This window comes from Balaenoptera physalus (genome assembly GCF_965194825.1).
Source record: "Balaenoptera physalus genome assembly, chromosome: Y".
NCBI lineage: Eukaryota > Metazoa > Chordata > Mammalia > Artiodactyla > Balaenopteridae > Balaenoptera > Balaenoptera physalus.
Genome location: NC_138904.1, coordinates 14,866,968 through 14,879,611, shown reverse-complemented (window position 1 = coordinate 14,879,611; position 12,644 = coordinate 14,866,968). Strand labels below are relative to the sequence as shown.

At 47.5% G+C, this 12,644-nt stretch overlaps 1 pseudogene across 1 annotated transcript in view; it reads left to right on the top strand.

Annotated features, from left to right (window-relative positions):
- LOC309653328 (G-protein coupled receptor 143-like) overlaps positions 1-12,644 on the top strand; it is a 33,243-nt pseudogene that overhangs the window by 7,937 nt on the left and 12,662 nt on the right. Inside the window, exons 2-4 of the transcript XR_014268798.1 lie at positions 4,130-4,239; positions 5,193-5,287; positions 10,951-11,043. The product of XR_014268798.1 is annotated as a G-protein coupled receptor 143-like (transcript). The remainder of the gene's footprint in view (positions 1-4,129; positions 4,240-5,192; positions 5,288-10,950; positions 11,044-12,644) is intronic.

The following is a 12,644-nucleotide window of genomic DNA, read 5'->3' as shown; positions in this document are numbered from 1 at the left end:
TCTCTATTTCTAGAGAAACAGCCCGATACATTGTTAAGTCCTGCTCTAAATGTTTACCCCACCTTCCTGTTCCACAATTTGGAGTCAATCCTCGGGGTTTACTCCCTCATCATCTTTGGCAAATGGATGTTACTCATATTCCCTCTTTTGGTAAATTACAATTTGTTCATGTAACTGTTGATACTTACTCTAATTTTACATGTGCTACGCCTTTGGCTGGGGAATCTACTAAATATGTAATTACTCATTTATTTCATTGTTTTGCATCTATGGGAATTCCTAAAGCTTTAAAAACAGATAATGCTCCAGGATATACGAGTAAAGCTTTTGCCAATTTTTGTGCAACTTTCCATATTTCACATAAAACAGGCATTCCCTACAATCCTCAGGGTCAAGGTATTGTAGAACGTGCCAACCAACAATTAAAAATTACATTACAAAAAATAAAAAAGGGGGAATATGATAGATCTCCTCAGATTATGCTTAATCATGCTTTATTTATTTTAAATTTTTTAACTTTAGATGCATTTAGTCACACGCCTTATGAACGATTGTTTACAGGTCTTTCTGGAACCCCTCCTGAAAAGGCGCTTGTTAAATGGAAAGATCCCATGACTAACCTTTGGCATGGACCAGACCCTGTTTTAGTATGGGGCCGGGGCCATGTTTGTGTTTTCCCTAGGGAGGCAGACTCTCCGCGGTGGCTCCCGGAGCGCTTGGTTCGACATTATCATGCCATCACCAATAAACACCCTGACTCGAAGAATGCGTCGCCTGAGGCTCTCGCAATCGACCACAGCACACCCCAACCGGTTCCCCCGGCGGACGAGAAGAATGCGGCGACGGAGTAGGAGACAACTTGTCAGGGAGGCGAGGGGAGATCGAAATCAAATTACTTGGTATCAATTGCAATGTTTAGTATTTCAAGCACGTAGGATTATGGAGGAGAGTGCTCATCCTCGCTCTCCTCTTACCTTTTTTTTAACCATGATAGCTGTATTGGCAGCCCCACCTATAGAGGCTAAATCTTATTGGGCTTATGTACCCGATCCTCCTTTATTACAACCTGTTACATGGTCTGAAGCTGACCTTCCAATTTTCTATAATGATTCTACTTTTGGAAGAGTGCTAGGAAATTTGCCTATTACTAATACTTCTGTTAATTACTCTAATTGGTTTAATACTCCCCCTGTTTTTTTAAGTCCTATGAGTACCAATTCGGGTTGTGTTAAGGCTGTTGCTTTAGAACATGCTATTTCTTACCAAACCACTGTAAATTCTCAATTTTTTACTCATTTACGTAAAAATTATAAAGCTGTGGGATCTAATATTTGTCTTCCTTGCAAACAGACTGTTTCTAGACGAGAAGATTTATCCACCTTTGTATTTTGGTATAAGGATAACGTTCCCATTCACATGAATGCTAGAGTAGCTAAGCTTGCTTCTAATACTTCGTTGGATCATTCTCTATGCATATATCGCTTGAGGATTGAAGATACTGGACATTATTTGTGTATTGAAACTACCATAGGTAATCAAGGGACGTTATTAGCTGGACATCAAATTACGGTCGTAAAGACTGTCACAGGACTACAATTTCCTGCTTTTATGGCTTCTGAATTCCCGCAGTTTGATTTTCCTGTTTGTAATGATACATGGACTAAAGCCTCTGTCTGGTGTACTTTAGATTATGATAATGGCACCATACTAGTTTCTTCTGTCCCCGTTAATAATAACAGCCTTGTTTTTTACAAGCAATGGGAATTCTGGAAACTTGCCTTATCCTTTTCTTATAGACCGGTGATTACTTGCGTCGCTCCTCCTTATGCTTTATTGATTGGAGATTTAATTGTAGAAAACACTATGAATCCTATAGGTTATAATATTACTTGTGTTAATTGTATCTTTAGTAGTTGTGTTTTGCCCGTTAAAGGATCTACATCTGTTATGATTATGAAGCAACCTTCTTATATAATGTTACCTGTTAATTTGTCTGAACCATGGTATCATAACACTGGCATGCAAGCCTGGCTGGAATTGACTGAAGCATTAAAACGACAAAAGAGATTTATAGGTGTTCTAATATGTGCAATCCTAGCCTTAGCAGCTTTAACTGCTACTGCGGCCACTGCTGGGATTGCTCTTTCACAAACTATTCACCAGGCTCATTATGTTAATCAGTTATCTAAAAATACTAGTGTAGCATTAGCCCTACAAAGTCATATTGATACCCAACTAAAAACGGAAGTAGATGAATTAAAAAATGTTCTAATAGGAATAGGGGATCAAGTTATGGCTTTAAAATTAAAAATGCGTTTGATTTGTCATGCCAAATATACCTGGATTTGTGTAACTCAACATTTATATAATGATTCACAATGGGATTGGGAAAAAGTAAAAATGCATATATTAAGTGTATGGACTGATGGACACATTAGCCTTGATATTCAAAAGTTAAATGCCGAAATACAAGCTATTCAAGAGGCCCACCTGGACGAAGATGGACCCCAGAATTTGATTCAAGGATTATTAGATCAACTACAAGGGCTAAATCCGATACAATGGATTCATGGAGGGCTCTCAGGCCTGATATCAATTGGGGTACTACTTTTATTGGTGATCGGTTTATTACCTTGTGTTGTTAGATTTATAATGGGGCGCTTCGCTGTCTTGCGTCAGGATGTTCATGGCTTAAAACTACATTATCAAGCTTTAAAAAATAATAAAAAAGGGGGAAATGTGGTGGCCCTCAAGCTGTAAGCTTATTCAGCTTTCTGCTTTCCGGAGAACTGCTTGTCTCTTTCTTGGTATGCACTCCTGACGCTGTGGTATTGAGCGTAAAAAAGGAAAATGGCTTGCAGCCAGTTTCGTTCCAGGTGCCTGCTCTGAATCTAAGAGCCCCTGGTTGTTCCCCAGAAGAAGGACGTGCTGCCCTGAGGGGGAAGTCTGTATCTCCAAAGAATGGTCCATAAGGCATGCTGACGCATAGATAGTGGTGCATAGATAGTGGTGCATAGATAGTGGTGCATAGATAGTGGTGCATAGATAGTGGTGCATAGATAGTGGTGCATAGATAGTGGGACAGAACTATGTGGAAATACAAGGTTTACTGATTTGTTGTTTAGTATTCGTTCCGTACTAAACCTATATATACATTCATGCTCTTTGAATAAACTTGCCTTGCAACCATCAGTTGTCTTGGCCCTTCTGACCCCATACTGGTGCTTTTCAGTTCCTTACCCCTCACCGCCAGGAACTTCTAGCTTTCTGCAGCCGGTCTGCGGCAATCTGTGCTTAAGAATGAGAAGCTGTATCTTAGGCTTTTAGTATTCATAGTCTCCCTTTAGCGGTATATGACACAGTGTATGTTTGGTAGCATGTGATACGGTGTATATTTTTGTGTGTGAAATACACACACTACACTAGAGTGTAACCCTGTACTGCTCACAGGTCCCCTTGACCAGTGTGTTGCATAGTGAATGCTTAAACAAAGGCTATCTATTGACTTACCTAACAAAGAACCCTAACGTATGCCTTAGGTGTGTATACTGTGTTGAGGAGAATTAGATATTTGGGTCAGATAGCAAGGAAAACTCACAAATAATAAATGTCAAAAGTAGATTATCAAGAGCTAATTTGTGAAAATCTTAAAAGTATTTTTTTTAAAGAATGAAAGAACTATCTTTTTAAACGTCAGGATGTGCTTTTTCAATCATTCTTTTTTATGTGTGGGCTAGTTAACTTGGACATTAAAAATATAGCCAAGAAATATAGATTGTTATTCACGTAATCACTCCTGGGCGCCAAATAAACAAACAGACAGCATTAGGAACAGCACTGTGGCTAACGGTGGTTGAAGTCGAAATCAAAGTGCCTGGGATTGCTCCACTACCATAATAATTATTTTCTGAGTCTTATTTTTTTCTCTGTCTCTCTGCACACACCAGCGTGTGTTTCTTTCCTCCCTGTCTCCCTCACATCTTTCTCTTTCCCTTCCTATCTGTCTGTCTGTCTGCCTATCTGTCCATCCATCCATCCATCCGTCCATCCATCATTTTTACGGAGTCAACAAGTCACCTTTAGATTTGCATTAGGAGCAGATACAAAGCATCACCTGATTCTCCCTTAGGTATCACAGTCCGGTCTACGGTGTGGTTAGGGTTCCCGAGTTTCGTGGACGGCATCTCAGCCGTGAACGGGACAGACGTGTGGCCCGCCGCCTTTTGCGTGGGGAGTGCGGTAAGTGTACCTTCCCTGGCCTCCCCCTTCCCCCCCCTTTGCCCCGCTTCCTTACGCTGTGTCCTCAAAGTGTGGTCCCATCCCTCCCGCCAGCCCACCGTAACTTTTAGAAATGCACGTGCTCAGAGCCCTCACCCAACTGACCAGGGACCCTGGGGTGCGGGCCGTCTGTGATTTAACAAACCCTCCAGGGGCCTCTGACCCACACTCCAGTTTTAGAACCACTGTGCTAGTATGTTCCCCATCCCCACCCTTAAACACACATTCAATCCTTACCTTAGATCCAGCCACAATCAAAACCAGCTGGCAAAAAAAAGAAAAAAAAGAAAAAAAATGTTATCGATTTAATGGATGTATTTACTTAACAAAATATATATTTAAATATAGCAATTTGTTCATCCGTATTGCTCTGTCCGCCAAGTTAACACTCCAGTGAATGACCTCAAAGGACACTGATGCCCTGTTGACCCCGCCATCTGTGCCAGAACTGTCATCATCTCTCCCTTCCTCCCCTCTGTTGCTTCCCGGCTGCATCCCGATGGAGCCTCCGTCTTAGTATATAGATCTCGTGCTGCTTCTAACGTACAGAGCCCCCCCCTTCCTTCTACTGGGAAGGTCCTTCCTGCCCGTCCTCCTTGGTCCTCAGCAAAAGGGCTTCTCATTCAGAGACCTTCATGCCAGCCCAAGCTGCACACCTGAGCCCTTTATCTCCCTGACTACAAGTGTAGCACAAGGCAGGGCTCGCTGGACCCGGTGCAGCTGAGCAGACAGGGCACCAAGGCACATGCCCGTCCCAGGCCACATCCTAGCCTGGGTTTCCAAGCCTCTCCGGAGGGCTTTCATGTGCTGCCCCGTGACGTCAGAGGATGTGGGCGTCTGCCAGCTCATTTCAGGGACGGGGCAGTCTGGAACCCACGTGCAGCAGCTTTGATGCTGGCTCTTCCCGATTACAGATGTGGATCCAGCTGCTGTACAGCGCCTGCTTCTGGTGGCTGTTTTGCTATGCGGTCGATGCCTACCTGGTGATCCGGAGATCGGCGGGACTGAGGTATTCAGAGTAAGCCCTCTGGCTTCTGCCCTAGTTTGTTGCCTGAGGGAAGGTTGGAGACACCGCTGAGCGCTCCATCTCTGTACGGCAGACCCAGCTGATCAGAACCTTTCAGCTGACCCCTCCACCGCGAAACATCTGTGCCAGCTCATTTTTATAAAAGGCTGAAGGCACAATCGAAATATCGAGGATTTCTCCGGGTGCCCCCTACCAAGAAAAAAACTGAGGATTTTAAAACCCTGAAAGCAGTATTTCAATAAATTAAATATTTGGCACAGGACAAAGACTTAAAAAAAAAAAAAAAGAATTGGCATGAAAATAAAAAATTCGGATGGTATCTAAAGGTCTAGGAAAAAAGTTCTTAGATGTATGTATTGATACAGTACGCTAAATGCGGAGCCCAAGAGTTCTGGAGCTGCCAGGGGCTGCCTGGGAGGAACCCAGGAAGGGTTAGTGCCTTGGTCCTGGTGGGTTCAAATTCCTGCCCCGTCACTCACTAGCTGTGTGACTGTTGGCAAGTTGCTGAACCTCTCTGGACTTCCGCTCTCTCGGCTGTAAAACAGTACCCACCTCAGGAGGTTCCTGGGAACAGTCAATGTGATAGTACCCGTGGATGGCTATGGATGGAGCCTGGCACATAGCAGGCGCTCAGTAACTGGGAGCTGGGGTTGGAGCTGGGATATGCACGTTATGGAGGAGACAGAAACACAGAGAACCTGCGTGCCAAAGAGAAGCAGGAGGGCACGGCGGGTGTCCTGGTCTCCTGGCTCCAGGCCCAGGAAGGATGTGTCCCCGACCAAGTTCGTGGTCCACTTCCATTAGGTCCCCTTTGCATGGAGCCCTTGTTTGCTTTTTTTCTTTTTAAATAGCTTTATAAAGTTCATCTGTTTAAATGTATAAAATCCATTGTTTGGGAGCATATTCACAGAATTGTGCAACCATAACCATTATTTGGTTTTATGACGTGTTATTCATCCCCCAAATCTCTGTACTGGTTACTAGTCATTCCCCATTCTTCCCTCTCCCGCAGCTCCTGGTAACTTCAAATCTACTGTCTGTCTCTGGATTTGCCTGTTCTGGACAGTTCCTGTAAATGGAATCATACAATATGTGGCGTTTTGTATCTGGCTGGTTAAACTTGGCCTGTTATTGTCAAGGTTTATCCATATTGTGGCACATATCAGTACTTCATTCCTGTGTGTTGCTGAATAATATTCCATTGTTTTGCTATCTGCATTTTACCCGTTTATCAGTCACTGGACTTTTAGGTTGTTTCCATTGTTTTGGCTGTTAGGAATAATGCTGCAATGAATATTTGTACGCAGGTGTTTGTGTGGACATATGTTTTCGCCATATACTTATGGGTATACACCTTGGAGTGGAATTCCTGGGTCATATAGTAACTCTGTATAACCTTATAAGGCACTGCTGAACTGCTTTCCAAAGACTCTGTACCATTTTACCTTTGCACCAGCAATGTTTAATGGTTCCAGTTTCTCCGCATCCTTGATAACAACACTTGTTTTCTGTGTGTTTGTTTGGTTTTTTAAGATTTTAGCCATCCTACTGTGTGTGAAGTGGCATCTCATTGTGGTTTTGAGTTCCCTGATGACTAATGATGTTTAGCATCTTCTCATGTGCTTATTGGCCATTTGTGTACTTTCTTTGGAGAAATAGCTCTTCACTTCCTTTTTCCAGTTTTTAATTGGGCTGTTTGTCTTTTTATTATTGAGTTATAGGAGTTCTTTATATATTCTGGATATGAGTACCTCATTAGATATATGATTTACAAATATCTTCTCTCATTCAGCAGGTTGTCTTTTCACTTACTTGATGGTATCTTTTGAAGCATAAAAGTTTTTAATTTTGATGAAATCCAGTTTTTCTGTTTTTTTCTCTTATTTCTTGTGCTTTTGCTGTCATCTAAGAAACCATTGCCTAACCCGAGGTCACAAGGATTTATACCTTTGTATCCTTCTAAGAGTTTTATAGTTTGAACAATTTTATTTAGATCTTTGAATTAATTTTTGTGTGGAGGTGAGGATAGGTCTGCCTTTATTCTTTTGTAGGTGGATATCCAGTTGCCCCAGCACCACTGGTTGAATAAATTCACTTTTAAAACCAACGTGAGTAACCAAATAAAGACCATATTAAGGCTATAGACTACACTGGGCAATCTTAGTGAATCACCACTCTAAAATCCTTGGTATTCCTTATGTATATCACATCATCATTCACTTTGTCTCTCTGGCCTGAAATTTAGTACTTGCTTCATTTTTGGGTTTCTTTCTTCTACCTTTTTGCCTTAGTTCCCAAGCTCTTACACATCTGTACAAAACCGAGGTATACTTGGTTGTGAAAATTCTGTAGGGGAGATAGTTAAGGTTAAAGGCTGCCAACCAGGTGTATCAGTGAGAATTAGTTTTGGCTACATAAAATACATAAAACAGTAGTGACTTAAGATAGGAATTTCTCTTTCACGCTAAAAGAGGCCAGAGGTGGGCAATCTAGGGCTCTTATGATGGAAATCAGGGACCCAAGCTCCTTCTCTCTTTCTGCTCCACCATTCTATTATGTGACTTCCATCCTCAAGGTATCATGGCCCAGAATAGCTGCTGGAGCTCCAGTCATCACATCAGCATTCCAGAAAACAGGAAGGAGGTAGGGGGCAATGCAAAAGGGGCCTGTTGTCCCCTGAGCCAGATCCCTTTAAGCAGGGAGCTGTTTTAAGCAGGCCTGTTGTCCATGGGAGTTTTACACAACAATAACATTTTCATGTTATTGGCCAGAACTTAGTTTTCTGGCCACACTTAGCTGTAAGAGGAGGTAGGAAATATAGTTGGTTATCCAAGCGTGCTGCTGCTCTGCATGACATCCAGGTTCTGTTACTGAGGAAAAAAGGGAGAATGACTTTGCGTAGGCAGCGAGCAGCATGAGGAGACCTTGTCCCTGACGCTGAGTGCAAGTGTGATGGTTCCCTCACTCAGTTTGGGAGGGATCGGAGCTATGACACAATTAGAGGTCTCACAGACCACCAGTTAGTTGTGGAGATAAGAGGAACCTTGGAGCACTGAACAGAAGCTAGAAGAGTATGTCTCCTGCTGTCATAGGAAATGCACCTCCACCCGTGAGGGACTGGAGTTGGACAGGGCTGTGTGACAGCTCTCTGGACCCGGAGGACAGACAGAGCCCTCAGAAGCCAGGACAGGCAATCAGGAAGCCCTCCTCACACCCCGGCGGGTGTTTGGAATTCATCTTGGAGCTTGGCGTTAGGATAGGCAGAAGTCTGCGATGTGCAGGGGCTAGAGGACGCCAGGCTTCCAGGGACCCGCCCATCAAACAGGAGGCCGCCCTCCAGGGATGCCGAACGTCCGGATGCCTCCCAAGGGCAAGAGCCAGGGCAGGGTTCCAGGGCTAGGAGGACCGCCGGGAGTGAAGTGGGCTCTCCCATCAAACAGGAGCGGGCACACAGCAGAGAAATAAGACGCGTGCTCTGTAGCCACGGAGACCCAGCCCCGCCCTCGTGCCTAGCAGAAGTCACGCTTCCCAGGGTGAGGTCGCTGAGGGGCCGGCCCTGGGTGGTTTAGAGCCAGAGCTGAGCGTGCGGGTCCAGAAGCCTCCGGAGCCCCTCTCTGAATCGCCAGCTTGTTTCCAGAGCCGAGGGTGGAGTGGGTTCTGTAGGTGGCAATGAAGAGCCTGCAGCTGGTGGAGAGGGGTCCCGAGGAATTCCCAGGCAGGGGGCCAGACTTCTCCGGTATGGCTGGATTAAACTCCACATACCCTTCTAGATCCTTCCAGCATTTAGCTGTTTCCTTTGGCGCGGGAGAATTTTCCCTAAGAAATGTCATTAAGGCAGATTGAAAGTTAACATGTAAACGGCCTCTTGGGCTCCAGGTGCGGGAGACGCACGTTTTAACCATGCCGGCAGGCACCTGAGATCCCGGGGGAAGCTCTGCTTGCCCTAAGAAAAGGAGAGTGTGAGAGCAAAGAGGGTCTGGGGGGGACCTTCGCGTGCCTGCACGTGAAAGCTGGCTTGCCGTCACAAAAAGGGACGAGGGTCTTGAGCCGGGGCTGCTCCGGATCGATTCATCGCGGCCACATGGGTGTGGCTTTCTGGCTGTATCGGTTATTGACGCGGCCGCCGCCTGGGTCCCGCGGCGGGTCTGACTTCCTCCCCTCGCGGGCATTTGGGGCCGGCGGGGGGAACCGAGGGCCGGGCTTTGGGGAGCGCGAGCTGGCCTCGCCCTCCCACCCAGGAGATGACACCAGCGGCTCCCTGCAGCCCAGGCTTGGCGTCTGGAACGCAGATGCCACACCGCCACGGCCCAGCCCCTGCACAAAGCTGCTCCTTAGTTTCCTAAGTGTCCTGCAAAGCCTGTGACTTCTGGGCAGGACAGACCCCCACGCGCTCCCGAAGCCGGACGGGCAGGGCAGGCCTGCTCCAGAACCAGCAGCGCCAGGGGAGGCGAAGGTGCAGCCGCGTCCGCGTGGCCGCCCAGTGGGCCAGCTGTGCCGTGGCTCCTCCCTGAAGCATGCCCTTCTGGGCCATCTCTTTTCCCTCCTGTCTCCTTGTAGAAGGGCGCCCTTCACCCCATCCCTGACCACGCCCTTTGTCCCCACGGCGGATCCGCAGGGTTAAAGTCCTGATGGGCCAGGGATTGCACTCTCTGCCAGGCGTCTGGCAGAGGGTTTTTTGTGGTTTTTAAAAAATTTATTTTATTTATTTTTGGCTGCGTTGGGTCTTCGTTGCTGCACGCGGGCTTTCTCTAGTTGCAGTGAGCAGGGGCTACTCTTCGTTGTGGTGCGTGGGCTTCTCATTGCGGTGGCTTCTCTTGTTGCGGAGCATGGGCTCTAGGTGCACGGGCTTCAGTAGTTGTGGCACGTGGGCTCAGTAGTTGTGGTGCACGGGCTCAGTAGTTGTGGCGCACAGGCTTAGTTGCTCCACGGCATGTGGGATCTTCCCGGACCAGGGCTTGAACCCGTGTCCCCTGCATTGGCAGGTGGATTCTTAACCACTGTGCCACCAGGGAAGTCCCCTCCTCTCAATCTTGAAAGCCTTAGGTTGAGGGAAAGAAGTCAGACGCAAAAGGCCACGTCGTGTATGATTCCCCTTAGATGAAATGTCCAGAATAGGCAAATCCATAGAGACAGATGGTGGATGAGTGGTTGCCAGGGCTGGGGGCACAAGCATGATGGGGAAAGACCACTGAATGGGTCCGGGTTTCCTTTTCAGGGGATGAACATGTTTTGGAACTGGATAGAGGTGGTGCTTGCACAGCATTGTAAGATGTCCTAAATGCTGCTGAGTTGCTCATTTTAAAATGGTGAGTTTGATGTTATATGAATTTCACCTCAATCAAAAGAAAAATAAAAACCTCACAGGCAAAATCAGGCAGCTGTTTGCCAAGGGTCTGCTCTGTGTGCATCTTCCTGCCGCTCGCGGAGCTCGGGGCTTGCTCAGCGCTGGACCTCAGACGTGGCCGCCCCTCTGCTCCTCCCTCCCCCAGTACCGTCCTGCTCCTCCCTCCCCCGGTACCATCCTGCTCCTCCCTCCCCCGGTACCGTCCTGCTCCTCCCTCCCCCGGTACCGTCCTGCTCCTCCCTCCCCCGGTACCGTCCTGCTCCTTCCTCCCCCGGTACCGTCCTGCTCCTTCCTCCCCCAGTACCATCCTGCTCTACCACATGATGGCCTGGGGCCTGGCCGCACTGCTCTGCGTAGAGGGAGCATTCATGCTGTACTACCCTTCCGTGGCCAGGTAAGCCGGGGCTCCCAGCAAGCCCGCTCCCCCGATGCCTGGACCCCGCCCCCCCCCCCGCCTCTCTTGCAGGAGACGCCCGGGCGCTGACCCCGAGCGCGCGGGCAGGCCAGCGTCCTGGATCCGTGCAGCTGAGAGCACAGTGGGTGGCACCTTGAGTTAGCGTCCCTGCCTCTGCCTGTCCCGTGCGTGTGGGTTGGTGTTGTGCGCGGTGTGGATGCAGAGCTGGGGGCACGGCTCCTCCGTACCAGCCTGTGTGCCAGGCTCCAGGCCTGTCCCCCTCCAGACGGACGCAGCCTTCCCCTGCCCACTGTTTATTTTTCATTCTTCAAACCGGCTTCCTCTGGGTGAGCAGGTGAGTTGAACATCCCAAGAATGAGTCGGAGATGGCTGGAAGACACAACGTGTCGCTCGCTCTTGACGAGCTTATTTTAAGGCTCTGCTGTCTGCACTTTCTCACCTCTCTCCATCCTGTGCTGTTCTGAACACAGACACTGGGCGATGTGGCCTCTGAAATTGTCTCAGGCATTTCTTCAAGTTTAAAATCCCATCCGTGCAAACATTTGTAAAGCCTCAAGGTCCCTCCAAGGATATACACTCTAATTTTCCGTGGAAAACTGAAAAACAGAGGTTGGACATCGTCTCTTTGTCTGTGATTTCAGGACGGTGTACACCCGGGATCAGCACAGCACAGCCCTCAGGACAGATCTGGCCCTCTGCCTGCTTTTGTAAATAAAGCTTTATTCGCACACAGCCATGCCCATTTGTGTATGTATGGTCTATGGCCGCTTTACACATTAGAGTTGACTAGTTTTGACAGAGGCTGTGAGGGTTCTGAAGGCTAAAATATTGACTATCTGCTCCTTTACAGAAAAAGTTTGCTGACCTGTGGTGTAGACCGTTTCTGCCCCTTCTTTTTCGATTTCTTGTAGCCACTCACTCAGATGTCTCCACGTTGGTGTTGCTTTGTTGACAGCGACTACTCCCAGGCCTCTGTGTAGATCCCTCCAAACAGCTCACTCTCCCCAGGAACCTGAAAAGGACAAATACAGAGTTAGCAGCTGTTGCAGAGGGATGCGCTTAATTGGAAAGGGAGTTTTTATCTCTGGCCTCCACCTGTGGGATCCTGGGGACGTTGCGTCTGAGCGTGAGGGAGCCATTGCTGCAGGGCACTCAGGAGCGCCAAGGTGCCCCGCGGTCTCCACGAGGCCGCCCCCCTGAAGCATCTCCTTCCTTATATCCATCCTCAGAGCCCACGGTGACCCAGAGCCCTTGGCGCTCTGCAGGCTCCCACCCTCTCTCATTTGTTCCTAACGTTCAGCACGGGCATATGAATCTTATCTCTTCCTCCTCTTGTTTCCCTTTCTCCCCTCAAGCCCTTGCAGACCACAGTTTAGCTTTCACAGCTGAAGAGGAAAGCTTCTGTTAAAAAGAAGGTAGCAACACAACATTGTAAGTCAACCATACTCCAATAAAATATGGCTTTCAGGGTCACAAACAAAAAAACAAAAAGAAGGCACCATCCTCAGGTGGTATTGTCATCCTTAAGGCAACAAAGATGGGCACTGCATTTTTCTTACCTGTTTTCATGCATTTTCAGC